Here is a 15,451-nt window from a genome sequence, read left to right as displayed (position 1 = left end):
TCCATCCATCTTCCGATCAATTTTAACCATCTTCCCTGTCCCTGCTGAAGAAAAGCAGGCCCAAACCATGATGCTGCCACCACCATATTTGACAGTGGGGATGGTGTGTTCAGGGTGATGAGCTGTGTTGCTTTTACGCCAAACCTAACGTTTTGCATTGTTGCCAAAAAGTTCAATTTTGGTTTCATCTGACCAGAGCACCTTCTTCCACATGTTTGGTGTGTCTCCCAGGTGGCTTGTGGCAAACTTTAAACAACACTTTTTATGGATATCTTTAAGAAATGGCTTTCTTCTTGCCACTCTTCCACAAAGGACAGATTTGTGCAATATACAACTGATTGTTGTCCTATGGACAGAGTCTCCCACCTCAGCTGTAGATCTCTGCAGTTCATCCAGAGTGATCATGGGCCTCTTGGCTGCATCTCTGATCAGTCTTCTCCTTGTATGAGCTGAAAGTTTAGAGGGACAGCCAGGTCTTGGTAGATTTGCAGTGGTCTGATACTCCTTCCATTTCAATATTATCGCTTGCACAGTGCTCCTTGGGATGTTTAAAGCTTGGGAAATAATTTTGTATCCAAATCCGGCTTTAAACTTCTTCACAACAGTATCTCGGACCTGCCTGGTGTGTTCCTTGTTCTTCATGATGCTCTCTGCGCTTTTAACGGACCTCTGAGACTATCACAGTGCAGGTGCATTTATACGGAGACTTGATTACACACAGGTGGATTGTATTTATCATCATTAGTCATTTAGGTCAACATTGGATCATTCAGAGATCCTCACTGAACTTCTGGAGAGAGTTTGCTGCACTGAAAGTAAAGGGGCTGAATAATTTTGCACGCCCAATTTTTCAGTTTTTGATTTGTTAAAAAAAGTTTGAAATATCCAATTAATGTCGTTCCACTTCATGATTGTGTCCCACTTGTTGTTGATTCTTCACAAAAAAATAAAGTTTTATATCTTTATGTTTGAAGCCTGAAATGTGGCAAAAGGTCGCAAAGTTCAAGGGGGCCGAATACTTTCGCAAGGCACTGTATGGTGCCAGATGCCAAGCCTTAAGAGAAGCCAGCATCCGTACTCAAAGGACCAAAATTACAATTCTGGATATTCAAATGGGGACTTCTAAATGGACACGTCTCAAGTTCCACGTTAAAATTCACATTTAATGTCCCATCATCTGTAATATGAGGTCAGCTGGTAAATATATACATATATACACAATATTTAATGTAACGATATAAGACTTAATTCCTGAGTGTCTTCATTTAAATACTTCAGACTAAATCGACAGGGTTTTTGGATATATCCAAATATAACCGAGCCGTGACCCACTGTCACCCACCATTCTGCATGTTTCAGCTTCCGTAATGTGTTTGATTGAGGCTATTTACAGTCTTTTCTGTAGCCTGTACTGAATTGCATGGCACCCTGTACCCTGCTGCTCAGTCACAGTATAAACACTCATATACTCCTCAAGGCCACAGCTATGAAAGAGCTATCTTATGCATGTTTCTCAAAGGGTGGGGTTAGAGTAGAGGTAGGGGAGACGCCCGGATGGGGGTGTACTTGTTGGTGCTGTGTTCCCAGGAGGAGAAGAGAGAGACAGTAACCTTCCTTCCTTTCCCCTCGCTATGACAGCTAAGTCATGGTCATCCACTAACTAACGGCTGTGGGGCAACATTTATCTTGTCAAGGTTGTACTTTTCACCATAGAGACTCTTGGCAAATTCAAGGCAGGTGACTTTTTCTTTTCTTTTACGTCAGACACATAAGATACATTCACGCCCTTTGACCTCGGTACCTCTCAAGAGGTGTAGATCACCTCTACCGATATTTGTCCTCCCCACTTTATTTATTTTTTACATCAACCCTTCAGCCATTCACATGCGCCCTCTTCCTCACCCTCTATCAATCAATTCATCAATCAATCAATCCTCAGTCAGGAAAATGTTACACCATTGATGCAGTCTTTATTGAGATTCCAGAATCTACCCTGAAGCATACAGGAGATTGTTTGAAGTAAATTCCCACTTTACTGCTGTCGTAGAGAAGGGTGTATCTACAGCTTTGACAGAGAGCGAGAGAAAGGCTGAATGTTCAAGATTTACATCTTACATCCGTTTTACGTCTTACATTGCTCTTACAGAGTCTTACATTGCAACGCTCAGGGTAGGCTAAGGAAGGACGCTCTCTTTCGAGAAAGCAGGCAGCGGTCATGTCATCGTTGCCGGAATTTTGATTCTCGTTGTAGTTTACGATATAAAGACCTACCACACACACACACCAACTTCCACAGTCATGTTTGAAGCCGGCAGAAGTCTCGCTAAAGCATCATTAAAGGTGGAAAAGATTCATTACCACAGTTTTAAGGCGAGCACTTGGGGTGGGGTGTCACTTTATAGGCTTAAACGTTTTATTAATTCAAAGAATTAAAACAATTAGAGTGCAGTTTCATTTCCAGACACTCACCATCGGTGTCAGAAAGGTATTTGCTGGGGTGCAGGTGCCAGGGGTGGTGTACAGTACTGGAATGGTTTATTGAGACTAATGTGTTTGAGATCAAGTGCAACCTCTTCTATAGTGGCCCCTTTCTATCACTAGAGAACACTCTGCTTTTTCATAGTGACCCCTCGAAGATGACTAGATAATATGTACACACAAGTCTTAACCTACCTTGCTGTGAAAATAAATAAAGGTGTCAGTGTGCATTTACAAAAGGTATGATATGATATATACTTGTAAAACTTTTGGTGTAAGTGGACCTCAGAAAAAAATGTTGTGCCCCCACGACTCCAGAAGACCACACGACTCCAGAAGACCACACGACTCCAGAGGACCTCTAGACTCCAGAAGACCACACGACTCCAGAAGACCACACGACTCCAGAGGACCACACGACTCCAGAGGACCACACAACTCCAGAAGACCACACAACTACAGAGGACCTCTAGACTCCAGAGGACCACACGACTCCAGAGGACCACACGACTCCAGAAGACCACACGACTCCAGAGGACCTCTAGACTCCAGAAGACCACACGACTCCAGAGGACCACATGACTCCAGAGGACCACATGACTCCAGAAGACCACACGACTCCAGAGGACCTCTAGACTCCAGAAGACCACACGACTCCAGAGGACCACATGACTCCAGAGGACCACACGACTCCAGAGGACCACACAACTCCAGAGGACCACACAACTACAGAGGACCTCTAGACTCCAGAGGACCACACGACTCCAGAGGACCACACAACTCCAGAGGACCTCTAGACTCCAGAGGACCACACGACTCCAGAGGACCACACGACTCCAGAGGACCACACGACTCCAGAGGACCACACGACTCCAGAGGACCACACGACTCCAGTGGACCACACGACTCCAGAGGAAGTTCTTTGGTTCTGCTAATAACTTATTATTTAAGACACGAGATCTCTATGTTGATAAAAATACTACATGATCATCAGCCACGCACGGCCGTCCGTTACACAACAATAGGTGTGGCATCGCATCATCAGGTCCAGCCAACTGAGAACAGTGGGCAGACTAACAGTGGACGTAAAAGTACGGTACACTTGGTGAGCTCATCACCTAACAACACTCTCCAATAACGTCTTTAGCATACACCAAGGGAATCGTGAGCAAAACAGAGGAAACCCAAATGCCATAAAGGTTTCTTAAGAGCCTTTTTTCTAGATGTTACCTATGGACTAATCTTGCAACATCGGTTTCTACCTAACACAGAGGTGAGAGAGGAGAGGATCACGTTCAAAGTTTTGTCGTGTGGTTGGTTGCGGTACACAGGAACATGTTTGTATTCATCTTTATACTGCTGGGGTATTGTTGTTGTAATGACGTTTTCTTTCGTCTTGTTTCCTTTCACTGGCAGGTCAAAAACAGTCATTGTCCCTAACACCACAGGAGGTTGGTGGCACCTTAATTGGGGAGGACAGGCTCATGGTAATGGCTGGAGCAGAATTGGTGGAATGGTATCAAATACATCAAACACATTGTTTTCAGGTGTTTGACGCCATTCCATTTGCTCCGTTATTATGAGCCGTCCTCCCCTCAGCAGCCTCCTGTGCCTTGCACCCTCTCCTCCTTCTATAATCAATGACAGTCAGAATAACACACAAAGTGGACAGTCACATCAGCATCACCAATCCTTTCATTGTGTTTGTGTATGACCTTTGACCCCACAGGTCCAATAAGGAGCAAGCTGATTGGATGAGCTGATGAACACTGATGACCTGCTAGCTAAAAGCTATGTGCTCTGATGACATGATACTCAGCGCTGGTTCTCAACACACTGTTAGGCTTTTCACACTACTGAGCCAAACTGGGCCGAGCTGCGCTGGCCTGGTTACGCATCCATCATAGTTACTGGAAAATAAAATATCCTAGCCAGCACAAGACGGCTCAGCCCTACAGTGTGAATCTGGCTCTACATTGATGAAGATGATGCCAATAATTACATGACATTGTAAAGCATTTCAGTTCAGAAAGACATGGACTGGATAAGGACAGTTGACCCATTTTCTTTGAAATCCAAACACGAAACATCGACCAATTCTGCAGATGAAATAAACCAACTAGCTCCTCTCTATCCAAACCTGAGGGCATAAAGATGAACGTTTGGACATGACTTGATGAGCCTTCTCGACCCCCAAACCAGCTCAAATCTAATGGGAATGTCTTATGAATCAATAGTCAAGCATAGTCATGTTGTAATAAGTAATATTTAAACACTTTCAGACTGGATATCACCGGAATGTAACCAATCATATGCTGCTTCTCGCTTCATGGTCTTCTTCTATGTGATGTTACTGCAGGCCAGGACTTGACTAGGACCAGTCAACACAGACTGACCTGAAGTTGCTACCTGACCTTGACCACAGCACGACGGCAGCAGAGGGCCCGGCGACCACACAGGATCGTCAGGCGTTGACGGTCATAGACATTATAGACTTCCCTCAAACATGTCAGAACCCGTCTCAACAAGCACAGCCGTTATAGACTTCCCTCAAACATGTCAGAACCCGTCTCAACAAGCACAGCCGTTATAGACTTCCCTCAAACATGTCAGAACCCGTCTCAACAAGCACAGCCGTTATAGACTTCCCTCAAACATGTCAGAACCCGTCTCAACAAGCACAGCCGTTATAGACTTCCCTCAAACATGTCAGAACCCGTCTCAACAAGCACAGCCGTTATAGACTTCCCTCAAACATGTCAGAACCCGTCTCAACAAGCACAGCCGTTATAGACTTCCCTCAAACATGTCAGAACCCGTCTCAACAAGCACAGCCGTTATAGACTTCCCTCAAACATGTCAGAACCCGACTCAACAAGCACAGCCGTTATCTCTCACAGTGGGCCTGGTTTGTTGCTAGTCACTCATTATTGCAACCGAGACACCTAACAACACAGTCAACCTTTAACCTCTGCCCTCTGCTGTCAGCCAAGAACAGGTCAAGTCTTGGGACAGCACATCATAACGCCACGGAATGTCTAGGGGGAATAAAATGTGCTGAATTTCTGGAATGGAACCTGGAATGAGAAAAAGCAAAGGAAATAGAGTGATCTGTTCGGTTTCAAGGAGGAAATGCAGTCAGAGCCAATCTGTGTCATGGAATATGGCATTCATTCCAAATGACCTGAGTTTAGACTCCGTTTGTGATATATACCTGAAGGACAGACACAATGGACACTTTCTTTATGTCCATGTCTTTTTCCCCCCATTCTGATGATTATTTTCTGGTTTTGCGTTGCATGTTTCAAAGGACCTGGATTTCTCTGATACTCTACATAACAAAACACAGCAGATCATTTTCAATTGAAACAAGCGTGGATTTTTTCTTTCCATAAGCTATATAATGTGTAATATTGTGTTTAGAGCTTATTCATGCTGTAGTGAATGTCAGAACAGAACACAGTTAACACATAAGTTAAAGAGATTCTCTGGTACTTCTATATACTTTTTAGCCAGTAGTTCTGAAAGTAGAAGTCACAAGCCAAAATTGGTCCCCGAAAATCTTTCACTCTCTGGGCCTGCCTCTCTCTGTGTGTGTTTCTCTCTGTGTGTATCTCTCTCTCTCTGTGTGTGTTTCTCTCTGTGTGTATCTCTCTCTCTCTGTGTGTGTTTCTCTCTGTGTGTATCTCTCTCTCTCTGCGTGTGTCTCTGTGTGTGTGTGTGTCTCTCTGTGTGTGTGTGTGTGTGTGTGTGTATGTGTCTCCCTCTGTGTGTGTCTCTCTCTCCATGTGTGCCGCTCTCTCTCTCTGTGTGTGTCTCTCTCTCCATGTGTGTCTCTCTCTCTCTCTGCATCTCTCTCTCTCTCTCTCTGTGTCTCTCTGTGTGTATGTCTCTCTCTCTCTTGCTGTGTGTGTGTGTGTCTCTCTCTCTCTGCGTGTCTCTTTGTCTCTCTCTCTCTCTCTCTGCGTGTCTCTTTGAGTCTCTCTCTCTCTCTCTCTGCGTGTCTCTTTGTCTCTCTCGCTCTCTCTGCGTGTCTCTTTGAGTCTCTCTCTCTGCGTGTCTCTGAGTCTCTCTCTCTGCGTGTCTCTGAGTCTCTCTCTCTGCGTGTCTCTTTGAGTCTCTCTCTCTGCATGTCTCTGAGTCTCTCTCTCTCTCTCTACATGTCTCTTTGAGTCTCTCTCTCGCTCTCTCTGCGTGTCTCTTTGAGTCTCTCTCTCTCTCTGCGTGTCTCTTTGAGTCTCTCTCTCTCTGCGTGTCTCTGAGTCTCTCTCTCTGCGTGTCTCTTTGAGTCTCTCTCTCTCTCTGCGTGTCTCTTTGAGTCTCTCTCTCTGCGTGTCTCTGAGTCTCTCTCTCTACATGTCTCTTTGAGTCTCTCTCTCTCTGCGTGTCTCTTTGAGTCTCTCTCTCTGCGTGTCTCTTTGAGTCTCTCTCTCTGCGTGTCTCTTTGAGTCTCTCTCTCTGCGTGTCTCTTTGAGTCTCTCTCTCTGCGTGTCTCTTTGAGTCTCTCTCTCTGCGTGTCTCTTTGTCTCTCTCGCTCTCTCTGCGTGTCTCTTTGTGTCTCTCTCTCTCTCTGTGTGTCTCTTTGAGTCTCTCTCTCTGCGTGTCTCTGAGTCTCTCTCTCTGCGTGTCTCTTTGAGTCTCTCTCTCTCTGCGTGACTTTGAGTCTCTCTCTCTGCGTGTCTCTTTGAGTCTCTCTCTCTCTCTGCGTGTCTCTTTGAGTCTCTCTCTCTCTGCGTGTCTCTTTGAGTCTCTCTCTCTGCGTGTCTCTTTGAGTCTCTCTCTCTCTCTCTCTCTCTCTCTCTCTCTGCGTGTCTCTTTGTCTCTCTCGCTCTCTCTGCGTGTCTCTTTGAGTCTCTCTCTCTCCGTGTCTCTTTGAGTCTCTCTCTCTCTCTGCGTGTCTCTTTGAGTCTCTCTCTCTGCGTGTCTCTTTGAGTCTCTCTCTCTGCATGTCTCTGAGTCTCTCTCTCTCTACATGTCTCTTTGAGTCTCTCTCTCTCTGCGTGTCTCTTTGAGTCTCTCTCTCTCTGCGTGTCTCTGAGTCTCTCTCTCTCTCTGCGTGTCTCTTTGAGTCTCTCTCTCTCTCTGCGTGTCTCTGAGTCTCTCTCTCTACATGTCTCTTTGAGTCTCTCTCTCTCTCTGCGTGTCTCTTTGAGTCTCTCTCTCTCTCTGCGTGTCTCTTTGAGTCTCTCTCTCTCTGCGTGTCTCTTTGAGTCTCTCTCTCTGCGTGTCTCTTTGAGTCTCTCTCTCTCTCTGCGTGTCTCTTTGAGTCTCTCTCTCTCTCTGCGTGTCTCTTTGAGTCTCTCTCTCTGCGTGTCTCTTTGAGTCTCTCTCTCTCTCTACATGTCTCTGAGTCTCTCTCTCTGCGTGTCTCTTTGAGTCTCTCTCTCTGCGTGTCTCTTTGAGTCTCTCTCTTTCTCTGCATCTCTTTGAGTCTCTCTCTCTGTGTGTCTCTTTGAGTCTCTCTCTCTCTCTCTGCGTCTCTTTGAGTCTCTCTCTCTGCGTGTCTCTTTGAGTCTCTCTCTCTGCGTGTCTCTTTGAGTCTCTCTCTCTCTCTCTCTCTCTCTGCGTCTCTTTGAGTCTCTCTCTCTGCGTCTCTTTGAGTCTCTCTCTCTGTGTGTCTCTTTGAGTCTCTCTCTCTCTCTCTCTCTCTCTCTGCGTCTCTTTGAGTCTCTCTCTCTGCGTGTCTCTTTGAGTCTCTCTCTCTCTGCGTGTCTCTTTGAGTCTCTCTCTCTCTGCGTGTCTCTTTGAGTCTCTCTCTCTCTCTCTGCGTCTCTTTGAGTCTCTCTCTCTGCGTGTCTCTTTGAGTCTCTCTCTCTCTGCGTGTCTCTTTGAGCCTCTCTCTCTGCGTGTCTCTGAGTCTCTCTCTCTCTCTGCGTGTCTCTTTGAGTCTCTCTCTCTGCATGTCTCTTTGAGTCTCTCTCTCTCTGTGTGTCTCTTTGAGTCTCTCTCTCTCTCTCTGCGTGTCTCTTTGAGTCTCTCTCTCTCTGTGTGTCTCTTTGAGTCTCTCTCTCTTTCTACATGTCTCTTTGAGTCTCTCTCTCTCTCTCTGCGTGTCTCTTTGAGTCTCTCTCTCTCTGCGTGTCTCTGAGTCTCTCTCTCTCTCTGCGTGTCTCTTTGAGTCTCTCTCTCTCTCTGCGTGTCTCTTTGAGTCTCTCTCTCTGCATGTCTCTTTGAGTCTCTCTCTCTCTGTGTGTCTCTTTGAGTCTCTCTCTCTCTCTCTGCGTGTCTCTTTGAGTCTCTCTCTCTCTGTGTGTCTCTTTGAGTCTCTCTCTCTCTCTGCGTGTCTCTTTGAGTCTCTCTCTCTCTGCGTGTCTCTTTGAGTCTCTCTCTCTCTCTACATGTCTCTTTGAGTCTCTCTCTCTCTGCGTGTCTCTTTGAGTCTCTCTCTCTCGCTACATGTCTCTTTGAGTCTCTCTCTCTCTCTGTGTGTCTCTTTGAGTCTCTCTCTCTCTCTGCGTGTCTCTTTGAGTCTCTCTCTCTCTGCGTGTCTCTTTGAGTCTCTCTCTCTGCGTGTCTCTTTGAGTCTCTCTCTCTCTGCGTGTCTCTTTGAGTCTCTCTCTCTCTCTGCGTGTCTCTTTGAGTCTCCCTCTCTCTGCGTGTCTCTTTGAGCCTCTCTCTCTGCGTGTCTCTTTGAGTCTCTCTCTCTGCGTGTCTCTGAGTCTCTCTCTCTCTCTACATGTCTCTTTGAGCCTCTCTCTCTGCGTGTCTCTTTGAGTCTCTCTCTCTCTCTCTGCGTCTCTTTGAGTCTCTCTCTCTGCGTGTCTCTTTGAGTCTCTCTCTCTCTGCGTGTCTCTTTGAGCCTCTCTCTCTGCGTGTCTCTTTGAGTCTCTCTCTCTGCGTGTCTCTGAGTCTCTCTCTCTCTCTACATGTCTCTTTGAGCCTCTCTCTCTGCGTGTCTCTTTGAGTCTCTCTCTCTCTGCGTGTCTCTTTGAGCCTCTCTCTCTGCGTGTCTCTTTGAGTCTCTCTCTCTGTGTGTCTCTATGAGTCTCTCTCTCTCTCTCTCTCTCTCTCTCTGCGTCTCTTTGAGTCTCTCTCTCTCTGCGTGTCTCTTTGAGCCTCTCTCTCTGCGTGTCTCTTTGAGTCTCTCTCTCTGCGTGTCTCTGAGTCTCTCTCTCTCTCTACATGTCTCTTTGAGTCTCTCTCTCTCTCTACATGTCTCTCTCTCTCTCAAATTCAAGCTGCTTTATTGGCATGAAAAACATTGTGTCAATATTGCCAAAGCAACAATGTATACAGTATACATTGTAACTAAATAATAATATAAAATGGTAGTAAATAATAATACAAAAATAATAACAATAAAATGGTAACAGTCTACAGTAAACATTAATAATTATAGTAATCACAATAATAGTAATAATAAGTAAGTTAGTGTTTACTATGCAGATGTTATTATTCAGTGTCCCTCAGGTTATGGCAGGAAAATACATATTTGGCTGCAAGAGGAGCCATTGCTCCTTCGCCCATGAGTATTCTTAGTTTTTCCTCTGGGTTCAATTTGTAAAAATTTGGAATATATGTAGTCATTTCTGTGAATAATGAGTCTCTTTGTGAGGAATATTTATCACAGTAAAGGAGAAAGTGCATCTCTGTCTCTACCTCCCCTGTCATGCAGTGACCACATACACGCTCCTCTTTGGGTAGCCATGTCTTTTTATGTCTGCCGGTTTCTATTGCCAATCGGTGGTCACTCAGCCTGTACTTGGTAAGGATCTGTCTCTGCTTCGTATCTCTGACAGAGTAGAGATAATCAGCCAATTCATATTCTCTGTTTTGAGTCTCTCTCTCTCTCTCTGCGTGTCTCTTTGAGTCTCTCTCTCTCTCTCTCTCTCTCTCTCTGCTTGTCTCTTTGAGTCTCTCTCTCTCCGTGTCTCTTTGAGTCTCTCTCTCTGCGTGTCTCTTTGAGTCTCTCTCTCTGCGTGTCTCTTTGAGTCTCTCTCTCTCTCTCTGCGTGTCTCTTTGAGTCTCTCTCTCTCTCTCTGCGTGTCTCTTTGAGTCTCTCTCTCTGCTTGTCTCTTTGAGTCCCTCTCTCTCCGTGTCTCTTTGAGTCTCTCTCTCTCTCTCTCTCTGCTTGTCTCTTTGAGTCCCTCTCTCTCCGTGTCTCTTTGAGTCCCTCTCTCTCCGTGTCTCTTTGAGTCTCTCTCTCTGCGTGTCTCTTTGAGTCTCTTTCTCTCAATTCAATTAAATTCAATTTGCTTTACTGGCATGACATAATGTACATATTGCCAAAGCTTATTTTGGATGTTTACAATATAAAAAATACAATTACAATAAATACATTTTAAAAATCCAAATGAGAATCAAAATTGTCAACGGGACAACAGTAACAACAATAACCAAGGGTCAAAATAACTATACAGTAGAGTACATGTGCAGGTTGATTGGTCTGTCAGACACTGTCCCTCAACTTATGGCAGGCAGCAATGTAGTGCGCTGCCAACCCACAGCTCTCTGCGTCCTCCCCCAACAGGACGGGCAGCCTATCCTCATCAGAGAGGTCTTTGAAACCTTGAATAAGGTTTTCAAATTTGGGAAAATGACACTCTCTAATTGTTTTATATTTTTGAAAATTTGTCAGGAAATGCAGCTCTGTCTCAGGTTCTGCTGTTGTGCAGTGGTTGCACAGCCTTTCCTCTACAGGGAGCCAGGTTTTCCTGTGTCTACCCTTCTCAATGGCAAGGCTGTGCTCACTGAGCCTGTACTTTTTCAAGGTTTTGATCAGTAACCATGGTCAAATAGTTAGCCACGGTGTACTGTCGATTTAGGGCCAGATAGCACTGCATTTTGCTTTGTGTTTGTGTTTCCCAATAAGTAATATAGTTTTGTTTTGGCTGTGTTGTAATTTGGTTTGGATGTTCTGGTCCTGAGGCTTCAGTGCGTTAGCAGAACAGGTTTGTGAACTCAGCCCCAGGACCAGCTGGATGAGGTGACTCTTTTCTTTGCTTAGCTCTTGGCATTGCAGGGCTTGGTAATGATATGAGAGGGGGTCACTGTATTTTAGATGTTTCCAAAACTGAATTGCTCTTTTTTGAGTTTTTATTATTAGTGGATATTGGCCTAATTCTGCCCTGCATGCATTGTTTGTAGTTTTCCTCTGGACATGTAGGAGAATCTTACAGAACTCTGCATGCAGGGTTTCAATGGGGTGTTTGTCCCATTTGATGAAATCTTGTTTGGCAAGTGTACCCCCCACACCTCGCTACCATAAAGTGCAATTGGTTCAATGACATATTCAATGAGTTTTAGCCAAATTTGAATAGGTATTTCAATTTGAATTCGTTTTTTAATGGCGTAGAATGCCCTGCGTGCTTTCTCTCTCCGTTCATTCACTGCCTCATTAAGGTGTCCAGTTGAGCTTATTTTTAAACCGAAGTAATTGTAGTGTGTACAGTACTCTATATATTTTGTACCAATTGAGAACTTTGGTCTAATTCCCTGAGATCTGGATCTTCTCTGGAAAATCATTATTTTAGTTTACTGCCAGGGCCCAGGTCTGGCAGTACTGCTCTAGCAGGTCCAGGCTCTGCTGTAGGCCATGTGCTGTGGGTGACAGCAGGCATAGGTCATCTGCGAAGAGTAGGCATTTAACTTCTGCATTGTGGAGACTAACACCAGGGGCTGAGGATTTTTCTAGAATAGTGGCCAATTCGTTACTGTAAATATTGAAGAGTGCAGGGCTCAGATTGCAACCCTGGCGAAGGCGCCACACCTGGTTAAAGAATTCTATTATTTTCTTACCAATTTTAATGCTGCACGTATTGCAAGTATACATTGATTTAATGATGTCATATGTTTTACCCCCTACACCAGTTTCAATAACTTTGTAGAACAGTCCTGTCTGCCAAATAGAATCAAATGCTTTTTGGAAGTCGATAAAGCAAGCGTATATTTTGGTATTATTTTGGTGGACATGTTTATCTATCAGGGTGTGTAAGGTGTAAATATGATCAGTTGTGCAATGTTTTGGTATAAATCCAATTTGGCTTTTACTCAAGACATTGTGCTTATTGGTTACTGTTCACACAAAGTTGTCTCTGTTCTTCAAGATTGGGGTTATGAGTCCTTGATTCCAGATGTCAGGGAAATAACCTACACTCGGGATCAAATTAAACAGTTTTACTATAGCCAATTGAAATTTTGCACTAGTGAATTTGAGCATCTCATTTAGGATGCCATCAGGTCCACATGCCTTTTTAAATTTGAGAGCCTGAAGTTTCTTATTGAGCTCCTGGTCAGTAATTCTGTCCAGTGGATTTTGATTGTGCTTTATAGCTTTTTCGAATCAATTCAACTTCTCATGAATTTCACGTTGTTCTGCGTTTGTGTCAATTTGAACAGAGTGTTTTAAAATGGGTTGTCCATATGTCACCATTTTGTATCGCTAATTCCTCTTGTTTAGATTTTTTTAGTTTTCTCCAATTTTGCCAGAAGTTGTATGTGTTTATGGACTCCTCAGTTAGTGTCAGCTGCTTGCTGTTGTACTGTGCTTTTTGGTTCTGAGTGTACGTTTATAGAGTTTTAAAGTCTCATAGTAATGAAGGCGTAATTTGTCACATCAAGAGTGAGTGAGTCACTCACTCTCTCGGTGCGTGTACCTCACTCTCGGTGCTGTCCCTCACACACACTCTCTCGGTGCGTGTCCCTCACACACACTCTCTCGGTGCGTGTCCCTCACACACACTCTCTCGGTGCGCGTCACTCACTCACTCTCGGTGTGCGTCACTCACTCACTCTCGGTGTGCGTCACTCACTCACTCTCGGTGTGCGTCACTCACTCACTCTCGGTGTGCGTCACTCACTCACTCTCGGTGTGAGTCACTCACTCACTCTCGGTGTGAGTCACTCACTCACTCTCAGTGTGCTTCACTCACCCACTCTGGGTGTGCTTCACTCACTCACTCTCGGTGTGCGTCACTCACTCACTCTCGGTGTGCGTCACTCACTCACTCTCACTCTCGGTGTGCTTCACTCACCCACTCTGGGTGTGCTTCACTCACCCACTCTGGGTGTGCTTCACTCACTCACTCTCGGTGTGCGTCACTCACTCACTCTCGGTGTGCGTCACTCACTCACTCACTCGGTGTGCGTCACTCACTCACTCGGTGTGCGTCACTCACTCACTCTCGGTGTGTTTCTAAACTCACTCACTCACTCTCGGTGTGCTTCTACACTCACTCACTCTCGGTGTGCTTCTACACTCACTCTCACTCTCGGTGTGCTTCTACACTCACTCTCACTCTCGGTGTGCTTCTACACTCACTCTCACTCTCGGTGTGCGTCACTCACTCACGGTGTGCGTCACTCACTCACTCACTCTCGGTGTGCGTCACTCACTCACTCACTCACTCTCGGTGTGCGTCCCTCACTCACTCACTCTCGGTGTGCGTCCCTCACTCACTCACTCTCGGTGTGCGTCCCTCACTCACTCACTCTCGGTGTGCGTCACTCACTCACTCACTCTCGGTGTGCGTCACTCACTCACTCACTCTCGGTGTGCGTCACTCACTCTTGGTGTGCGTCACTCACTCACTCTCGGTGTGCGTCACTCACTCACTCTCGGTGTGCGTCACTCACTCACTCACTCTCGGTGTGCGTCACTCACTCACTCACTCTCGGTGTGCGTCACTCACTCACTCTCGGTGTGCGTCACTCACTCACTCTCGGTGTGCGTCACTCACTCACTCACTCTCGGTGTGCGTCACTCACTCACTCACTCTCGGTGTGCGTCACTCACTCACTCTCGGTGTGCGTCACTCACTCACTCTCGGTGTGCGTCACTCACTCACTCACTCTCGGTGTGCGTCACTCACTCACTCTCGGTGTGCGTCACTCACTCACTCACTCTCGGTGTGCGTCACTCACTCACTCACTCTCGGTGTGCGTCACTCACTCACTCACTCTCGGTGTGCGTCACTCACTCACTCACTCTCGGTGTGCGTCACTCACTCACTCACTCTCGGTGTGCGTCACTCACTCACTCACTCTCGGTGTGCGTCACTCACTCACTCACTCTCGGTGTGCGTCACTCACTCACTCACTCTCGGTGTGCGTCACTCACTCACTCACTCTCGGTGTGCGTCACTCACTCACTCACTCTCGGTGTGCGTCACTCACTCACTCACTCACTCTCGGTGTGCGTCACTCACTCACTCTCGGTGTGCGTCACTCACTCACTCGGTGTGCGTCACTCACTCGGTGTGCGTCACTCACTCACTCGGTGTGCGTCACTCACTCACTCGGTGTGCGTCACTCACTCACTCGGTGTGCGTCACTCACTCACTCACTCACTCACTCGGTGTGCGTCACTCACTCACTCACTCACTCACTCTCGGTGTGCGTCACTCACTCACTCACTCACTCACTCTCGGTGTGCGTCACTCACTCACTCGGTGTGCGTCACTCACTCACTCGGTGTGCGTCACTCACTCACTCGGTGTGCGTCACTCACTCACTCGGTGTGCGTCACTCACTCACTCGGTGTGCGTCACTCACTCACTCACTCACTCACTCGGTGTGCGTCACTCACTCACTCGGTGTGCGTCACTCACTCACTCGGTGTGCGTCACTCACTCACTCTCGGTGTGCTTCTAAACTCACTCACTCTCGGTGTGCTTCTACACTCACTCACTCACTCTCGGTGTGCTTCTACACTCACTCTCACTCTCGGTGTGCTTCTACACTCACTCTCACTCTCGGTGTGCTTCTACACTCACTCTCACTCTCGGTGTGCTTCTACACTCACTCTCACTCTCGGGGCGCGTCACTCACTCTCACTCTCGGTGCGCGTCACTCACTCACTCACTCTCGGTGCGCGTCACTCACTCACTCTCGGTGCGCGTCACTCACTCACTCTCGGTGTGCGTCACTCACTCACTCTCGGTGTGCGTCCCTCACTCACTCACTCTCGGTGTGCGTCCCTCACTCACTCACTCTCGGTGTGCGTCCCTCACTCACTCACTCTCGGTGTGCGTCC

This window comes from Oncorhynchus mykiss, chromosome 18, assembly GCF_057628025.1.
Source record: "Oncorhynchus mykiss isolate SJ-2025 chromosome 18, ASM5762802v1, whole genome shotgun sequence".
NCBI classification, from domain to species: domain Eukaryota; kingdom Metazoa; phylum Chordata; class Actinopteri; order Salmoniformes; family Salmonidae; genus Oncorhynchus; species Oncorhynchus mykiss.
Note: the sequence above shows the minus strand (reverse complement) of the source record.